The sequence below is a fragment of the Budorcas taxicolor genome, chromosome 2 (assembly GCF_023091745.1).
Source record: "Budorcas taxicolor isolate Tak-1 chromosome 2, Takin1.1, whole genome shotgun sequence".
Lineage (NCBI taxonomy): Eukaryota > Metazoa > Chordata > Mammalia > Artiodactyla > Bovidae > Budorcas > Budorcas taxicolor.
In genome coordinates this window covers 96,710,042-96,728,484 of record NC_068911.1, presented here as the reverse complement: position 1 = coordinate 96,728,484, position 18,443 = coordinate 96,710,042, and the positions used below count along the sequence as shown (strand labels likewise).

The following is an 18,443-nucleotide window of genomic DNA, read 5'->3' as shown; positions in this document are numbered from 1 at the left end:
TATAAACTGCTCAGATAGAAAATTTGAGTTCCAGATACTTGAATCCATTCCCTACCCTGAGATAAGTTCTATCCATGCACAGGTTGTTTTAATAATTAAGGTAACAACAACCCTGCCATCGTGAATGAAGAGGGAGGAATTTATTAAAACAGTGCTATCTAGGGGATGTTGTGTGGGAGATGAGTGGATAGTTGTTTGCTTTGTCCTCTGAGGTCAAAGTAAAAGAAACAGAATGAAAGTACAACAAAAAGGATCTGGGTTAGACAAAGGAAGAATTCTGAGGCACTGATTCATGCTACCAAGATATACTCTGAGCTATTTCTTCTGTAGATCTTAGGGGAAAAAAAGAAGTAGGCTGCTTTCTTCTAAGATAGTTTAGAGCAAAGCAAGCCGATATAAAGATGACTTTGTAGGGTTTCTTTTGGACATGTTTTACTATTGTATGTAACCATTTGCATGTGTACTGGAAAAATATGACACTATCACTCTTAAGAATTAAAGAATATACCCAAAATGCCATCTAGTATAAAATCCGATTTAGTGGGCTCTTAGCCACAAGGCCTCCAAGGATCTAACAACTCCTTTCTATAAACCAACATCAATAACGTAAATTATCAAATGACTTATTTGCCTTTTTAATAAACTCAAATTGCTTATTTCTTCAAAAACTGAACATATCCTTGTTTAAACAATGATCCATGCATGGAGTTAAAAAGAAATTATAGCTTTTTATTTACCCATGGAATAACTCGATCCAATGAAAGTACTGGTACTAAGTTATTCCGAGGATTTTTCTATAAGCCTTGTAACTGAATATTTTCTATTCAAAACAACTTTGACATCTTTACATTGATGTCCCCTTAGCCATAAGGAACAACTGTATAAAATTTAGTCCACAACCCCTCACAAATTAAAAGCATGACTGTACCCTTTACATGTATAAATGATATATACCAATATTAACAAATGTAATATATTTCTTAAAATCCATTCATTCAACAAGTGTTTAATTGAGGGTCTATCTAGGTACTATGCTAGGGGTAGGGACACCAAGATGACCTAATTAGAGTTCCTGCTCTCAGTCACAGAAACATAACATCACAATATCAAAACGCACTGTACTGAATGTCAAAAGGAAACAAAGCTTAAGTCGCTTTCTACACCAAGTACTCAGAAAATTCAAAGGTCCAAGCAACTAACTATACAAAAGAAATAAGGAAGTATGTCAGATAACTTTAGGATGGGTCATCCGACACTCATTCCAATTCTCCTTCTCCTTGACTTCCTCCAAAATAAGGGCTCAAAAGCTAAAATATCTTTTTAAAATTCTTGCCCACAGTAGTAGGCATCTGAATTAAATCCGCCCGTTTCAGTCCATTTTAGTTCACTGATTCCTAAGATGTAGATGTTCACTCTTGCCATCTCCTACTTGACCATCTCCAATTTACCTTGATTCATGGACCTAACATTGCAGGTTCCCATGCAATATTGTTCTTTAAATAACTGGACTTTACTTTCACCACCAGACACATCTACAACTGTGCGTCATTTCTGCTTTGGGCCAGTCACTGCATTCTTTCTGGAGCTATTAGTAACTGCCCTCAACTCTTCCCCAGTAGCATACTGGACGCCTTCCGACCTGGAGGGGTGGGGTGGGGGGTGGGGTTCATCTTCTGGTGTCATCTCTTTTTGCCTGTTCATATTGTCCATGGTGTTCTCACGTAAGAGCACTGGAGTGGGTTGCCATTTCCTCATCCAGTGGACCTCGTTTTGTCAGAACTCTTCACTAAGACCCGTCCATCTTGGGTAGGCTTGCATGGCATGGTTCATAGCTTCCCTGAGTTACACAAGCCCCTTCGCCACAAGGCTGCGATCCATGAAGGGGTTAAACAAAGAACTTCACTGTATTTCTATAAAGGCACCTAGTGGCCTCCTGAACTCCATGGCATGGTAGGAATTTATGTGATCCTCTCCTTTTAATTTTTTTTTAATTTATTTGTTTTTAATTAAAGATAGGTTGATTTTCCAGGTGGCTCAGTGATAAAGAATCTGACTCCCAATGCAGGAGAAGCAGGAAACACTGGTTCGATCCTTGGGTTGGGAAGATCCCCTGGAAGAAGAAATGGCACCCACTGCAATATTCTTGCCTGGATAATCCCATGGACAGAGGAGCCTGACAGGCTATAGTCCGTGAGGTCGCAGAGAGTCAGACATGACTCAGCAACTGAACACACAGGCAATTAAAGGATAATTGCTTTACAATTTGTGTTCGTTTCTGCCATATAACAACGTGAATCAGCCATAAGTATATCCCCTCCCTCTTAAGCCTCCCTCCCAACCACCCCTACACCCCACCCCTCTAGGTCTTCACAGAGCACCAGGCCGAGCTCCCTATGCTATGCAACAACTTCCCACTAGCTAGCTGTTCTACACATGGTAATGTATATACGTCAATGCTACTCTCTCAATTCGTCCCATCCTCTCCTTCCTCCACTGTAGCCGCAAGTCCGTTTGGTTCATCTGTGCCTCCTAAAATACTTTGTATCTCATCTAGAGGTGGTTAAGCTGCAGGAGTTGGTGATGGACAGGGAAGCCTGGCGTGCTGCAGTCCATGGGGTCGCAAAGAGTAGGACACAACTGAGCAACTGAATCGAACTAAGAGGTAGTTATGTGACACACGTTTTATCCCTGAGATGCAGGCAGAAGTCCCCATGAACAAGCATCTGTTTCTGAATAAAAAGAGAAAGCTCTTCATGAAAACTTGGTTTCTGGGCTCCCTTTACTTTTCTTCCTGCTTCAAAGTAAACACAATTTCTGTAGGTACAAATGTCATCTGTGGAATAAGAAGCAAGCGTTTTGCACCAAGGATGATAGAATAGGATGCTGTTACCTGGACCCTTGATGGCATCAGTTACCTGTGAACTAACTGCCTCCAGACTTCTTATAACAGGAGACAAATAAAATCCTTACTCATTTAAGTCACAGTCAGTAAGATTTTCTGCTACTTGGAGCCAGAGGCATTTTTACCATTAAAAGGAAGCCACAACACAGAGATGTTTAAGTTGGGACTATCTACGACTCCTTCTTGCTTGAGCCAGAGGCTGTGATCTAGTCCTTTCTAGCTAGAAGAAATAAAAACAATTTTGAATTTGCATGTGTACAGTTTTACTACAATCTTCTATAACCTAGATTAAATAAATATGTTCTAACTCTTCCATGGATATTCATTTGTTGCATAGTCATTACAGGATTTTTTATTTCTTTTCCTAACCAAAACTTTCAATCCCCCAAACCTATAAAATAACATTTCTTACAGTATGATATAGATCACTCAAATATGTAACATACACAAATAAACAGCTGAAAAAGGGGGCAAGAAATGAGAATGGAGAGAGAAAACAAGAGGAACCTAGCTTATTTGAAAATATAAACTATGTTTTTCAATTTTGTGAGCATCTTTAAAAAGTATCTTCATAATGAATTAAGACCCCAAGATTAACAGAATTTTTAAAATAGGAAAGATTCCCCCAACTTGAAAGCACTGTCTCTATTTTTTGAAAATTTTTAACTTGAAAAATATAGAGACTTTCCTGGCAGTCCAGTGGTTAACATTTCATGCTTCCAATGTAGGGAGCACAGGTTCAATCCCTGAGCAGGGAACTAAGATTCCATATACTGTGTGGCAAAGCCAAAAACAGAAAAGCATGTTATCAACAAGTATTGTTCATCCAACTGATTGATCACTAGAATTATTATACCACTGCACTATCCCATCTATCTCTGCTGCTGCTGCTAAGTCACTTCAGTCGTGTCCAACTCTGTGTGACCCCATAGACGAAAGCCTGGGATCCTGCAGGCAAGAACACTGGAGTGGGTTACCATTTCCTTCCTCAATGCATGAAAGTGAAAAGTGAAAGTGAAGTCGCTCAGTCATATCCGACTCTTAGCGACCCCATCTATCTCTAGTAGCTGCCCTACCATAGTAATTTCTCCCTATGTAAGTTTCAACTGGACATATTGTAAGTGTGTACTGTTTTGGTGATAGTTTCCATTGTACACTGCTAAAAGATTCATTAATTTCAACCAGCATCAACCCCATATGCCACATATACTTTTTTCTGCCTTTTGTGTTCAAATATATTTCACTGTGGCCATTCAGAGGAAAAGTATAAATTCCAATAACACTTGAGTTCCCCTCAGTTACCCTTTCAGTGGCTCAGGGTAATGACAGAGTAAAGAATCGTGTTCTTCACAGGCTCTCTTTTTTTTTTTCCTCTCTCATTTGGGAGAATTTCAGCTTCAAATCTCTTGTGCCAAGAAGCAATGGGTAAAGTCTAATGCTCTTCTCTAACAGTAGCTTACTCTGACGGGAACGGGAGGAGAGTCAGGAGAAATCACTCACACTCCCAGCTTTGAAAAAGTCTTAGCATATGGAATAACCAATCTCTTACCCTATTTTCCTAAAATAGAATTATGGAATCATAATAGATAAAGGGGCCAGAGGAAAAGGAAACAGAATTAGAAATTTTACAACTATCTGTGAGTATGGGTAATGGCTAAAATCTAGCCCTAAATCCCCAGTGAAATCAGTCCAAGAAAACACCTATAATTCATAAAACCTGGGGCTTATATATTACTTGGCATTGTTCATAAGTAGAGACTTCCTCTGTAAAAAAGATTTTAAAAACCACATTCTCATGAGACAGCAAGAATGGGAGAAATAAGGATAATAAGCATAGATAACACAAATGCCTTGGTTTTAAAATCAACACTCAAAGACAATCTACCACAATCCCTATGACCTCAAAAGAAAATTCAAAGAATAAGTCTCCTTTGTTTATGTCATCTCAGCTTCAATTCCATCAGCAGTTATCTCCTTTAAAACAAATATTTCTAGGGCCCTTACACGATAGGAAGTCCTTTTTCTCAGGCCCATTTTTATTTGGTTATCTTTTTAGGTGCACTAAAGATTGAGTTTACAATAAGCTGAACAGACAGCGTACAAAAGGCTTTTAGAACTATACCATATGGTCCAGGGAAGGGAACAATCTGGACGATCCCCATTTCAATCTGCAAGCTTGTCCACCTCTATAACACATTATACCACTGTAATAAAATATTAAGATGGAAACGTAAAAGCGAAAATAGTCTATCTTTAGCATTACCAGGCAACCACACTTCTGAAAATTTACTGATAAACTTAGTAAACATTTAATTTATATTCTGAAATTTTGGTATGCAACACCAGGCATATAAACCTAGGCGACTATTCACTAGAAACAATATTTCAGCAGGGATATGTGTGAGTATTCAACTTATGCTTCAGAAATTTGGAAGGAAAAAAAAAACACTTTTACAGGGGGTATATTGGCAGGGGCTGATGTAACAGATGACACATTCTTGGAAATCAAATAAAAGCAATAGGGAAATACCCATTGTTGCCTGGTGAAGGCCTAATCACATGGACACAGCTGGAACCAATGTAGATCATTCATTAATAAAATTGTATTGTAGTAGCCACTTTTTGATGCATTTCAATTGCTGCTGTAGCCAAATCTCTGAATTTCTTTGTTCCATGTTAGCAAGATTGCTTGAATGGGAAATATGAGAAGATTTAGAACGGGGAGAGGAGGGGAACAAACCTGTTCTCATGCTAAAAATGACACAACTAGCTCAAAAAGCTAAATGTCACTTTACCTTGCAATCTACTTACACTATCAGCAGCTTAAAATATGCAGCGTAAACCTGAAATGGGGAATTCATATGGTACCATGGATAAAAAGTGAGCAGTGTGAGATGCCACAGAAAACATATGAAAGACTTGTGAAAGTATTTTACAGAATGATGATATAAGATGTTGGGAGAGGGAATTAAGATGTATCAAATACTAAGGGGAGAATCAGACAACTGAATTAATATAAACTCTTTCATGGAATACTCTCTATTGACTTTTACACTGAAGTATGTCCTATATGCTTAAAGGAAAATAATTCATATTTTTGACCACATAAACTTAGAAATCACTGTTTGTCATCACATGTTACCAATATTTGATATCAAACAGCCCCTTTCCAGAAGTTAGGTTTAAAATCTGTACTGAAATTCAAATGAAATAAAATATTGGCTCTAATTATAAATGTGGTATGTACTATAATAAAGTTATGGTTAAAATAATAAATTTGGTATTTATCCAATTTTGCTGGCATCCATTAATACATTTATTTTTCTATGTTTCTACAAATATAATGACTAAGCTTCTATATCATAATTTCTGAAAACTGTATATCAAATCATAAAGATATAGCAGCCTTGATATGAAGCCTGATCTAAACAAAACTGCAGAATTTATTACTTGCAAAAATAAAAAACTCACTAACATTTATCAAAGCACTGCTCAAACATTATAGATCTTAGATATATTTCTATTATGCCTCTGTGTATAATTAGAATAAACAAATAAATAGCACAATTTTCGTGTTGCAGTTTCCAATTCATCAAAAGATATATTCCTACCACAAAACAGATAAAGGGCTTAACTGCAAATAAAAATTATACCAATGGAGAAAATGTATTTAAAGTCAATGAATAGTATTCAATACAAAATTAACATTCAACATAAGTGAACACACAGGAAGAAAGAGTTTTTGTCTGTATTATCTTTAACCTCCAATTCTAATATTATCAAACCTTGACACAAAGGACAAAAGACAGTCATGCACTTAAGTGGACCAAGAGAAAAAAAACAGTTTCACTGGCATTCCTTCTCAAAAGCTTCATGTTCCTTTGTCTTAAAATGTTGACCTAAATATGTAATTAATATAACTTAACAAGCACCTCACCCAGATTCACTTGAGCTACTCTACAGAAAAAGCCACTTACATACAAGTTTAAAAAAAAGACAGCATTGGGGGGGGGACTTGAGAATCATAGCATTTAATACATGTGCATTATATGTACAAATCAATTTGAGTATTTGTTTGTTTTGTTATAGTAATGAGCCAATATGTTGCTGAACCTGTCTTGAGAATGAGAAAAACAAACAGGTGAGTTTATTTAATGCATACTTCTGATAGACCTGTTTTACAAATCCTTTAATTATTTTAAACCATGTTCTAAACTTTAAAAAAACTCTGGAGAAAAAAAAAAAACCTTTAGATTGCTCATGTTTATCTTAATGTATCCATAATAGATATATTTTCCAGCACGTATAAAAATGTTTCACATTAATCATGTTAACACAAACCACTGTTTACTTTCTTTTTAGTCATATTTGTCATATCCTTACAAATCTATCTAAGCTTTTACTCCCAAAGGAATTTTCTCATTGCCAGAAATCATTGACAATTTTAAAAAATAAAGGTCAATCAAAATATCAATCTCCTCCTAAGAAAACACATTTGGCCTATTTAACTATTCTTATTCTGAATGTATTTAAAAAAAAAACACTAATTTTTAAAATAGATCACTTGAAAGTGAATCATTTGTTTTGCTTAATACAACAAAAAAATTTACATTTTGAGGAACATTCTAGAAAATTTCATTGAATGGTTGCTCATAGTGAAAATCTAGTTTCCTCTTCAAATCATTACTTAAAAATCATAATGCTACATTCTCACATCACTTGCAATAGTAGGTTACTAACTAAATTTAGAAAAAATTGGAAACTTAAAAACACTTTTGTATTTTACCTTGCATTTTGACTCCAGAAGAAAAAAATTTTAATGCACATCCTTGTATTTAATAGAAGCTCACTTGCTTACCTAACTACATTTGTCAAACATTCCAAAAAATGAGTATTCTATCTATAAAAGATATGAACTGACTCTGAATTTTAGACAAAAATAGAAAACAATAGCAAGTTTTTCGGTCTCAACAAGAGACAGCCTGGCATAAAAATCTATATAATATAAGCAAATATTACTCAAGAGTTTCAATTCAAATAGTAAGTTGTGAAGCAAGACAAGCTTCCTACCAATCAAAAATACTATGTCAACATGACCCAAGTGAGCAATATTCAGAAGGGTTTTGTGAAAAGTGAGGCAAAAATGCAACTGCAAGGAAATCTCTAGAAGAGCTGGAAAAGGCAAATTGAGCACAACCTTCTATAAGGAACAATGCTATTAAGTAAACATGGAAGTTGTGAGGAGAATCTGTCTATTTTTTTTTAAGTTGGTTTTTCTTTTTTTCATGATGGTGTTCTAAGTGAAGAAAGAGGGAAAACAAATGGTATAAGGAGGAAAAACTAAGGCCTGCTTGCCTTCCTTCAGTGATGCTGGGAGGGCACACCCTCTGCCTTATGAAAACCACCGCCAGAACCAAGCTACACAAAACATTTTGGCTGCCAGCCTAGAACAGTGCCAGGCTGTTTTTTATTTTTGCGCTAGACTCCCTCAATTGAGACAGTGTGGGACTGTCACTTTGATGCACATAGAGAACAAAGAATAATATAGGACAGAGGGGGGTAATTTTTTTGCCCCTTTAAAGTCAGGTTAGCATTTTGTTTCCTTTGACAGGTCTTGAAAAGACCCAAGAAACAAAAGTTATGCTGAAGAATGGATCAATTGCCTGAAGAAATTAGCGTGAGTACAATATTGTCAACAGTTTAAAAGCCATGTGAGAGATTAACATTTTAAGAAATCAGACTTAAAAGGGGTCCAAGTCATACATTTACCTGTTTAAGAGGCCACAGACCAAGAAGTACATGATTGATACATCATCACATAATCTTATTTAAAATCCGATGGTATGAAGGAAGCCCATAAAATCTGACCAAGAAAAAGAATGAATATAAGTTAAAAATTTTAGGTCACTTTTCAGAGGCAACTGTGTCAGCTGCTATTGTGACCTTGAGTTCTCCAAAATTAAATAATCTGGCTAAAAGATTATGACATTAGAATCTGAATACTTTATGCCTTTATAGGGAAAGAGGTGATAAATGATCAAAAATGTTTAAAGGATTAAACCACAAATCATCTACAAAGTTGCCACAGACACAAACAGGAAAACCATCTTTTCTATCCTATTCAATTCTGTACTAGAAGCAAAGCTAACACAAATGAGAAAACTAAGTGTGTGCTGCTGCAAGCTTGAACTAAATCTACTGCCTAAATCTGGAGACCGAAAATACCAATAAGCCATTAGCTCCTAGAGGTATGACCTTTTTCTCTCTAATACAAGATAAGTAAGGTACACAAGATAAGTAGAGGTACAGGTCCATTTCCTACAAACCAAATGAAAAGAAAGAATGAACTATGACAAGCCCAGATCCATGCTGGCATATTTTACACTAAGCTCAGCATCATCTAGAAGTAGTATGCTTCTCACTGCCAATCAAGGGGGGAAAGAAGTTGTGAAACTAATACAGCATTGATGAATAGCACCAAAGGTCTATGAGTCCCTTCCTCCTGCACATCTCCACTGAATCATCTGTTAAAAGAAGACCAACGGCTGTTACAGAAATAGCAAGAACTAAAGCACTTGCTTCAGATGTTACTCATGGAGGCATGGAGCATTTACCACCTGAGCCTATCTAATTTCTGACAGAATGATCCCCTGCCCAGTTTTGTTCATGGCCACAGATTCTGATAGCAAGTCACAGTCAGTGTTGGAAAAGGCAATGGGGGAGGGAGGACGTGAAGAAGAAACTGAGAGAACAGTGGTCAAACTTCAAACAATATACATGCTTCCCTTGCATAAATCAGTGCCCATGCACAATACCTTGGGACAACAAAACCTGTGACAAAGGTTCCAGGTACAATGATTTGCTCTGGGTGGCAAGGGTAAGTATGCCATATAACCAAAAAAAAAAAAAAAGCAGGATTTTGCTCCTCACTGTTCTCCTTTTGCATTTCCTTTCTTTCCTCTAAGATACACTGCTGATGCTATTACCACATGGGACACTGATAGTCATAGGCAAAGCATTCATGTATTGCCAAAGTGGTCCAGAGAGTGCTGTCTGGCTGGCTTTATTTCAGCAAGGAATATGAGGCAAAACCAGGAAGCAAAAAGAATGAAAGGTATAGAAGTCAGGCGATAGCCTGTGTTTTCTGTTTATTAATGATGCAGATGAAATGGGCAGAAATCTGGAAAAACCAGCCAAGTTGACTGAATTACAAAGAAAGATTAAGGAATTAAATGTGTATAACTTGGCTGACAACCAAGGAACAATAAGAGAGTTGTCCACAACTCTCCAAAGTATATACATAAAAAGAAGAGCAAGGGATTTTTATCTACTATACAAGTGTGAATATATGAAATAATGATGAGATAAAATAAAACTTAAGAAAGGATATTCTTCTTTCTTCCTAGAAATATGTATCATCTTACTGACCCACACTGCAGGCAAGAGTAGATAATAGGAAATGACCACATACTACCAGGAGACTTCATTGGTGGAGAAATAAAAGTGAAATCCCGTTTGCTTACCTGATGATCTAGATACAGTGATGTCTCTCTTTACATTTGTCTAACCTGGCTAATGCAGAGATACCTGTGAAATCACAAAAGACATAGTAAAGTTGGTATCTTCAAACTAAATCCAATCTGAATTCTGAATCCTTACCTGGACAAGAGTTTACTTGAATGATCTAGTAGTCTGATTCTTGGACAACCCAAGATAGAAGAACCTCTAAGAATAAAAATATTCTGAGACTTAATTAATAAGAGCTTTTTTCAGTCTTTCCAAGGATTTCCCAAATTAATTATAACAACAACAACAAAAAAAAGTAATTAAAGCTCCTTAACTGGTACATGGACAGCCTTCAGGAGTCTATGTACTCCTGAATGAGATATGCAAAATGTGTGGGTTTATGTAAATGCATTTCTCTCTAGGGAGAAGGTCAATAGTTCATGAGATTTGCAGAAAGGTCTATAATCCAAAAAACTGTCAAGAACCTCTGCTGAGTATAGTCTAAAATCTCAAAGGCAGGTTGGAATTCACATGGATAATCAGTCCAGGTTTGGGGGTTTCACCCCAGGGAAATGGTGGAGGTGCACAGACACTTGTAGATCTGGGGTAAACACCTTAAGAACACTCCTTTCTGGAAGAGCATAACATCAAGTTTAAACTGTTACTTAACTCACAAGGACCCATGTTCTCTGTCTGCCATGCACAGTGAAGACAACGATATCACCATACACCCAAGGGTGGATATTCTGACTTGTATCTTCTGTTTATATTAAAATCAGAATCCTTAGGTATATAGACACTGACAAGGTCAGAAATAACACAGCAACTCATCCCAAAAGAATCCTACATGACAAGCAAAAAAGAGGAGCTACCCAACAGTTTACCTAGCACAAAAATCACAGGAGGAGCCAAACACATCTCTTAAAAGAATTGTTCAAAACAGTAATCAGAGTCACAATAACCTACACCAGGAAAAACAAACAAACAAACAGGTCAGAGAACCTTCCATACATCAACTATGAACAAGATGGGAAAGCATTCACAGCCAAGACAGGATCCGGAGCTGAGGTCTCACCAAAACAATGACAATAATGAACAAACCCCGAGAAGACATGTATCAAGGGAAGAGGAAAAAAAAACTCAAAACTGGCTTATTTCAGGGACTTCCCTGGTGGTCCTGTGGTTAAGACAGCATTTCCACTGCAGTGGGTGCGGGTCCGGTCCCTGGTCAGGGAACTAAGAGCCCACAGGCTGCAAGACCAATAAACAAATAATATGTGAAAGTCACTAAAAAATTTATTTTAAAGATGGCTTATTTCAAATAACAAATATGTGATATAGTCTCTCAAAAAAAAAAAAAATAGTGTATTTAACCATGTGTAAAACAGATAACTAGTGAGAAGCTGCTCTATAACACAGAGAGCTGAGTCCGGCACTCAGTGACAACGTACGGGGTGGGAGGGAGGCGCAGGTGGAACAAGATACATGTATACTCATGGTTGATTTGAGCCACAACACAACACTGTAAATCAATTATCCTCCAATTAAAAGTTTAAAAAATAAAATTTTTAAGTAGTGTGTTTAGACATTCACCTCCTGAGCATCTCTCAGCATGGCTCCATCCGGTGCTGGGAATTCATCAGTGAGTAAGACAAGCACAGCTTGCCCTGCTGGAGCTTAATTTTGGAGCAGAGAGGAAGGATGATGGGAGACAGATCTATCAGCAATACCATTTCAATGTGTGACACATGATATAAAGCAAAATGATGTGACAGAGACATATGACAACAGCCTGCATCTATCTAGTATATCACAGAGATGTTCACTCCAGTTCTCAAAGTTAGTCAGGGACTTTGAGAACTAAGGCAGGGAAGGGACCGTGAGGACAGCTAATCAGACCTCTTCACTTCAGAGATGAGGTCAGGAGAGCTGTTCAGGAAGACAAAGAATCACAACTTCATTATCTCCAAACATCAAAATCCACACTAGACTAGCTAGGATTTCATGATACATGTTCAGTCTTTAGAGAGAGAATTGAGAACAGGTTCTGAACAGCACTCCTGAAAACCTGGCTGACAACAGAGTACTTCATACCCTTCATATTTAATAAGGAACCACCATCGAGTCAAATCCTTCAGAAGGATTCACAAAGACAGTAACACTGGTTGTGTGCTTAGTGGCTCAGTAGTGTCCAGCTCTCTGCAATCCCATGAACTGTTGCCCTCCAGGCTCCTCTGTCCATGGAATTTTCCAGGCAAGAATACTGGAGTGGGTTGCCTACTCCAGGTGATCTTCCCAACCGAGGGATCGAACCCATGTCTCTTGAGTCTCCTGGACTGGCAGGCGGATTCTTTACCACTGAGCCACCTGGAAAGTCCAACACTGGTTACATGTGTATAAAGAATATGAGTGTTGGGCCTAACCTTTGAAATCATACTTTTTCAATTTGAACCCAGTAATGTGAAAGTCTCTCAGTCGTGTCCAACCCTTTGTGACCCCATAGACTGTAGCCCAACAGGCAACTCCGTCCATGGGATTTTCCAGGCAAGAATACTGGAGTGGGTTGCCATTTCCTTCTCCAGAGGATGTTCCTGAACCTGGGACTGACCCTGGGTCTTCCGCATTATAGACAGATACTTTACCGTCCGAGCCACCAGGCAAGCCTGAACCCAGTAAACACAGCGATAATTCAAAAGTTGTAAAAATAATCTTGAAGTTCAAAAACAAAAATCAATAAAACAATACTGAGTAGGAAAAGATATGGAAATCTATTTATATGTAAAGATATGCATAGAGTGATCCCGACTGGGGGAGGACCTAGGACTTTAGCCTCAGTGAAGGATGCTAGCATTCCACCTTCACACACTCTCATCACCCCTGCCCTCTGTACATCACTCTGCACCAGCAGAGATAGACAACAAACATTTTTACACAGAAGCCCTTTCAATTAGTAGATAATGCTGTTCAAATAGTCTACCTCTGAGAACCTAGCTGCCTAAAAACATCTAAAAAGACAGACACACTTTTAAAAAAAGTAGGAATGATTCTATAAGCTATCAACAGAGAAATATATTTTGTAAGGTTTTTTTTTAAGTTGTTTGAGAAAAAAACATGTCAGAGATTTCAAAAGATCAGTGATGCAAAGTTTCCCCAAAGCTAGAAATCTATTTACACTATTTGCTTAACCTATAGCATCCAATCTAAGAAGATAATCCTGAGTCCTTTTCTCTTGACTGTGAGCGGATTCTATGACATCTGTGATCTCGCTGACCAGAAGTGATGCTGGAGACTTGACTAGGCAGCAGAGTGACCTGTTCCTTCCACCTTGGTCAAGAGAGAGTCTTCCACCCAAAGTTGTAAAGCTGTCAGGGATGTAGTAAACCCTTTCCCTTAAACTTCTAACAAGTCAGAACTTTTCACAAAATTTACTCCCCAAAAAGGCTTATTCACATGAATTTGCTTTGTGTTGCCATCATTCAGTGTCTTCATTTTTTATTTAGTGGTATTTTTAGCCAAATGAAATGAAAATACAGTTTTTCTCAATCTGTCTCAGCTCTACTCTTCATGTTCTGGGACCCAATTCTTGCAATCCTTTAACAACTATTTATTTCACACCAAACTAGATATCTCCCTAAAGCTTACCAATCTAGCCTCCAGGCATATTTCTTAAATAAAAGCTGTAGATCTTTGTAAACCTAAAATTTGCATACTAAAGGAACAAATCAACTATCAAAAGACCTAGTAGTATATAGCAGTTGCTCACCTCTAAGCAGAGTTTTAGAATTCATTTCAATTTATTATTTTTTTAAAGAAACAGCTATTGACTTTTTCCCTTTGCAAAATACTGTTTAATAGCCTAGTTAAGTTAGAGGTGAGAGTGTGAAGCAAGTGTTTTAAATTGGTAAATTCTAAATAAAACTACATCAGTCAAAAGTTTTAATAAGACTCAGCAGGACAGAGAACTGACAGACTGTAAGGTATTAAAAAGGAGTGATAGACAATGATAACCTTCATCACTTGTATAGGGGTTTATAATTTCATTGCTTCAAGGTTAATAAAATTATGTGGTATTTTGCCCATTCTTATCAAGTAATGGATGCCTTGGTTTGTATACATTTATCAACTGAACCAAGTTAACAGAAGAAATGACTGAAATGTTACCAATTAATCTGCTGCATTTTTTAATGTACTCCTGGGTACCAGCTATCATAATCTGTTCTAATCAATAACTGGGTACCCTAAAATAAAAACATAAGGTTTCCAACAGCATCTCATAAAGAGCAAATTTAGAATTCTAAAAGTCCAGTAGGTTCCTAAAGTGATATTTTTAATTAGATACATTCCTTTATTTACCTTGTACTTCAAGTCAACTGTTGTTAACATCGTTCCTTCCACCAAATAGTAACGAAAAATACAGATTGATGAATGTATTCAAGACAATAGGGAGCGTGTAACTGGATGGAGAAACCCAAGCAACAGACACAAATAATGAGAAGTATTAAAGTAATAAGAGGATTATAGGCTGGAGCAATTGTTTTCAATCATCACAGGACAAAACAATACACTACTGTGGCCTTGCCTCACCAAGCACCCAGAATGTGTTCAAGGCTCTGCTTGGTACCCAGGTCTAATGAAAATCTGCAGAATCTATGCTGGCTGCACAACGGCATCACCTGGAGGCCTTAAAACAAAACAAACAAAAAGGTAATACTTAAACCACATGATCAGAGATTTTGGTTTTATCAATAATTTTTAGAAGGTGCCAGGTGATTTTTACACATGCAGCTATGGCTAAGAAATACTGCTAAGGGGCACTGGGTCTCAAAGTACGGTCCCTGGACCTGCAGTGGGAGCAACAGCAGCAGCAGTTGAGAACTTATTAGAAATGCAAATACCCAGGCCCCAACCCAGACTTACTGAACCAGGAAATCTGGGTAGGACCAGCAGTCTGTATTTTCATGAGCCCTTCAGGAAATTCTGAGATACATTAATGCTTGAAAAACACAGCTACAGAGTAAGAAGAATCTGGGTTTCAATCAACTCTCCACAATTTACTTACTGAATGACCACTGGTCAGCTCTCTAAACCTCACTTTCCTCATCTGCAAAATAATACACTCAGCTAAGATCTGTAAGCGCTTCCCGGTGGCTCAGCAGCAGAGAACCCACCTGCCAATGCAGGAGTCATGGCTTCCGTCCCTCGTGGGGAAGATCCCCTGGAAGAGGAAGTGGCCACCCACTCCAGGACTCTTGCCTGGGAAATCCCATGAGAGGAACCTGGAGGGCTACAGTCCATGGGGGTCACAAAGAATCAGACATGACTGAGCGACTGACCACGCACCTATTACGTGCCAGAGAACGCTCTAACAAGCACTTTATTAATTAATTTAACACAACAAGCTACCAGGTAGATATTACTATCATTTATACCCATTGAACATTACAAAGCAAGGAAGCAGAATCAGAATTTGAACTCAGGATTTTCAAATTCAAAAATCCTTGCTCTTTCCCTATTTCACAAAATATGCTGACATGCTCTTTCTCCTTCCTCCCTTCCTCCCTTTCTTCTTCCTCCCTCCCCACTCCTGTCTTCTCTTTTTCCCTCTCCCCTATTAGTCTCTGTCTATTTGTCTTTCTCACATTCTCTGGAAATTTATTTTCCCACTACAAAGCTAGAGATTAACTAGCATGTACGGTGTGACTACTGCTATAAGTCACAAAGAAAAAGATTAATATTTTAAAAATTTAAAAGTCACAGTAATGAAGTTACTAGATGTAGATACACACTTAGCAAAATACAGAAACACATATAATTTAGTTCTAAACTGGTGAGTCACAAACAGAAGAAACTCAGAAGTTCATGAGACTGGAGCTCAGAGACCAAAGCGTGACATCAGGAGGAAGTCCGACTTATCTTGAAACAGGATGAAAAGTCTGTCCAGAACTGGGGGAGAAACAAAGGGTTAGAAAGAAGTAGAAAACAAAGCTAAATTCCATGGGTCCTCACTTAGAGTAAGAAAAATTTCACTTCAGTATAGTAAAGATACAAAATCTTTTTTCACAGAATATTTTTGACACACTGATAGTAAAAACGTAAAGTCAAATCACAGATACTTATTCTAGGAAAAAAGGATTATAGTGGGAAAAAGTATACATAAAAAAAGGCATTTCTATTGCAAAAAAATATTCCATATGCTCCACCCTTTACTATAGTGTTTCCATGGGCTATTTTTATGCACTGCACAGTATTTTCAGTCATTCACTGATCCAATCAACAATGACTGATCTCTTCAAGTAAGGCATCAAGGATAAAAAGATAAATAAGATACTGACTCAGGGCACATGGAGCATTTATATTAGAAACAGACTACAAATGTTATATGCAATATTTACATGAAATTATTAGGAATTCCAAAGGTCAATTCTTAGGAACGACTTCTGTGAAATTTCTCAAAGTCAATGTAGTGTAAACTAGCCAAGCATTCTGCATCTAACATACCCAAGTACTTTGTCTATGGTAGCATCACAGACATCGTTTCACAAGTGGAGTCTTCCCAGGACCATCCATGCTGAGGCTGACTTACGGCTAAGAAACACAGGCAAATGTAAAATCTAGAGGTGAGCCTTCTCATTCATCATTCATTTCACTTTTCTTGAAGAACTAAAGAAGAAACTCTTCTCAGAAGCCCACTGGAAGATTCTACCTATTAATGCAGGAAGATGTGAGGCACAATGGGCTGACTGAATTCACTAGCATCTCTGTCAACAATAGTCCAGGGCTGTATAACATCTTCTTTAATTTTACTCTAATCTGACAACTCCACAATGCACATTTGTCTCTAAGAACCAGTTTAGAAAGCATGTATTAATATATCCACCATACTATGCTTAAATGATGAGGTGCTATAGTTATTTTTTTCTTAGAATAAATCTGAACCAAATTTGATATGATATTAGAAATTACAGCATTTTTCAAGCTACACATATTTAAGAATCATCTTTAGTAACATTATTTATTAATAACTTATACAAACACAATGTATTCCCTGGTGGCTCAGCTGGTGAAGAACCTGCCTGCCAGTGGAGAGGCAACTGATGTGGGTTCAATCCCTGGGTAAGAAAGATCTCCTGAAGGAGGAAATGGCGACCCACTCCAGCATTCTTTTCTGGAGAATTCCATGGACAGAGGAGCCTGGTGGGCTGCAGACCGTGGGGTTACAAAGAGTCAGATATGACTGAGAACCCACACACAAACACAAACACAATAACCAAAGAACTGAACCCCAGAGTTAAAAACTACCAGCAAACCACTAGTTTCTATCCCACCTAGTATCTAGGATACATATACTGTTAAAATTAAAAACAGTGGTATACAAAAACTTTCCAGTACTTTGAGTAACAAATTTCTTTGGCCCCAATATATCCAAGTCATATTTTACTACAGTAGTTTACTAAAATTCAATCCCCTACCATCTCATTCCTTAGCAATATAAACTGCATATAACAATGTAGTAGGGTTAAAAGGTTGGTATATGAGAGTAGTTCAATCTTGATAAAAGTGGTTGGGATAAAATCATCTTTTAAAATATTCAGATGATGCCATCGAGATAGCCACATGCACTTGGATCTATACGCCTTAAAAAACTTGTTTAGATTTACTGAAGCTATACCTGCTGTCAAGAAACAAAAAAGTGATGAAGGTTGATCAAACGCCACTTTGCCTCCAGGATCGTGTTAATGCTTTCCACTAATGCCATCCTAAAAGTTAACAGTCAATGTAATCCAAAGGTTTCTCTTTATTTCTATATTTAAATCATCACAGGTTTGATCAAGCATGCAAATCCCTCTGGGCTCAGGGTTGCCATCAAAATGTCTTATAGGAACATTAAAAATTGAATGGGCATAAACAACTCCAACAGTGCGAAGCTCATGACAGCATCACTGTGATCTTTGTGTTTCATGTGCACCAACACTGGGGAAGTTTGCAAGGGAATCTGAGCAACTAATTACTAGCTTTTGCTTGAGGGCAGGTGTGC

General features: G+C 37.5%; 1 protein-coding gene across 4 annotated transcripts in view; it reads right to left on the bottom strand.

Moving 5' to 3' along the window:
- Positions 1-18,443, bottom strand: part of GTDC1 (glycosyltransferase like domain containing 1) — a 434,499-nt gene that overhangs the window by 339,258 nt on the left and 76,798 nt on the right. For 3 of the 4 annotated variants that reach the window (XM_052658048.1, XM_052658056.1, XM_052658065.1), the window contains exon 2: positions 8,672-8,765. The exons of the other annotated variant lie outside the window; for it this stretch is intronic. The gene's annotated coding sequence lies outside the window, so the exon portion shown is untranslated. The remainder of the gene's footprint in view (positions 1-8,671; positions 8,766-18,443) is intronic. 4 annotated transcript variants of the gene reach the window in all.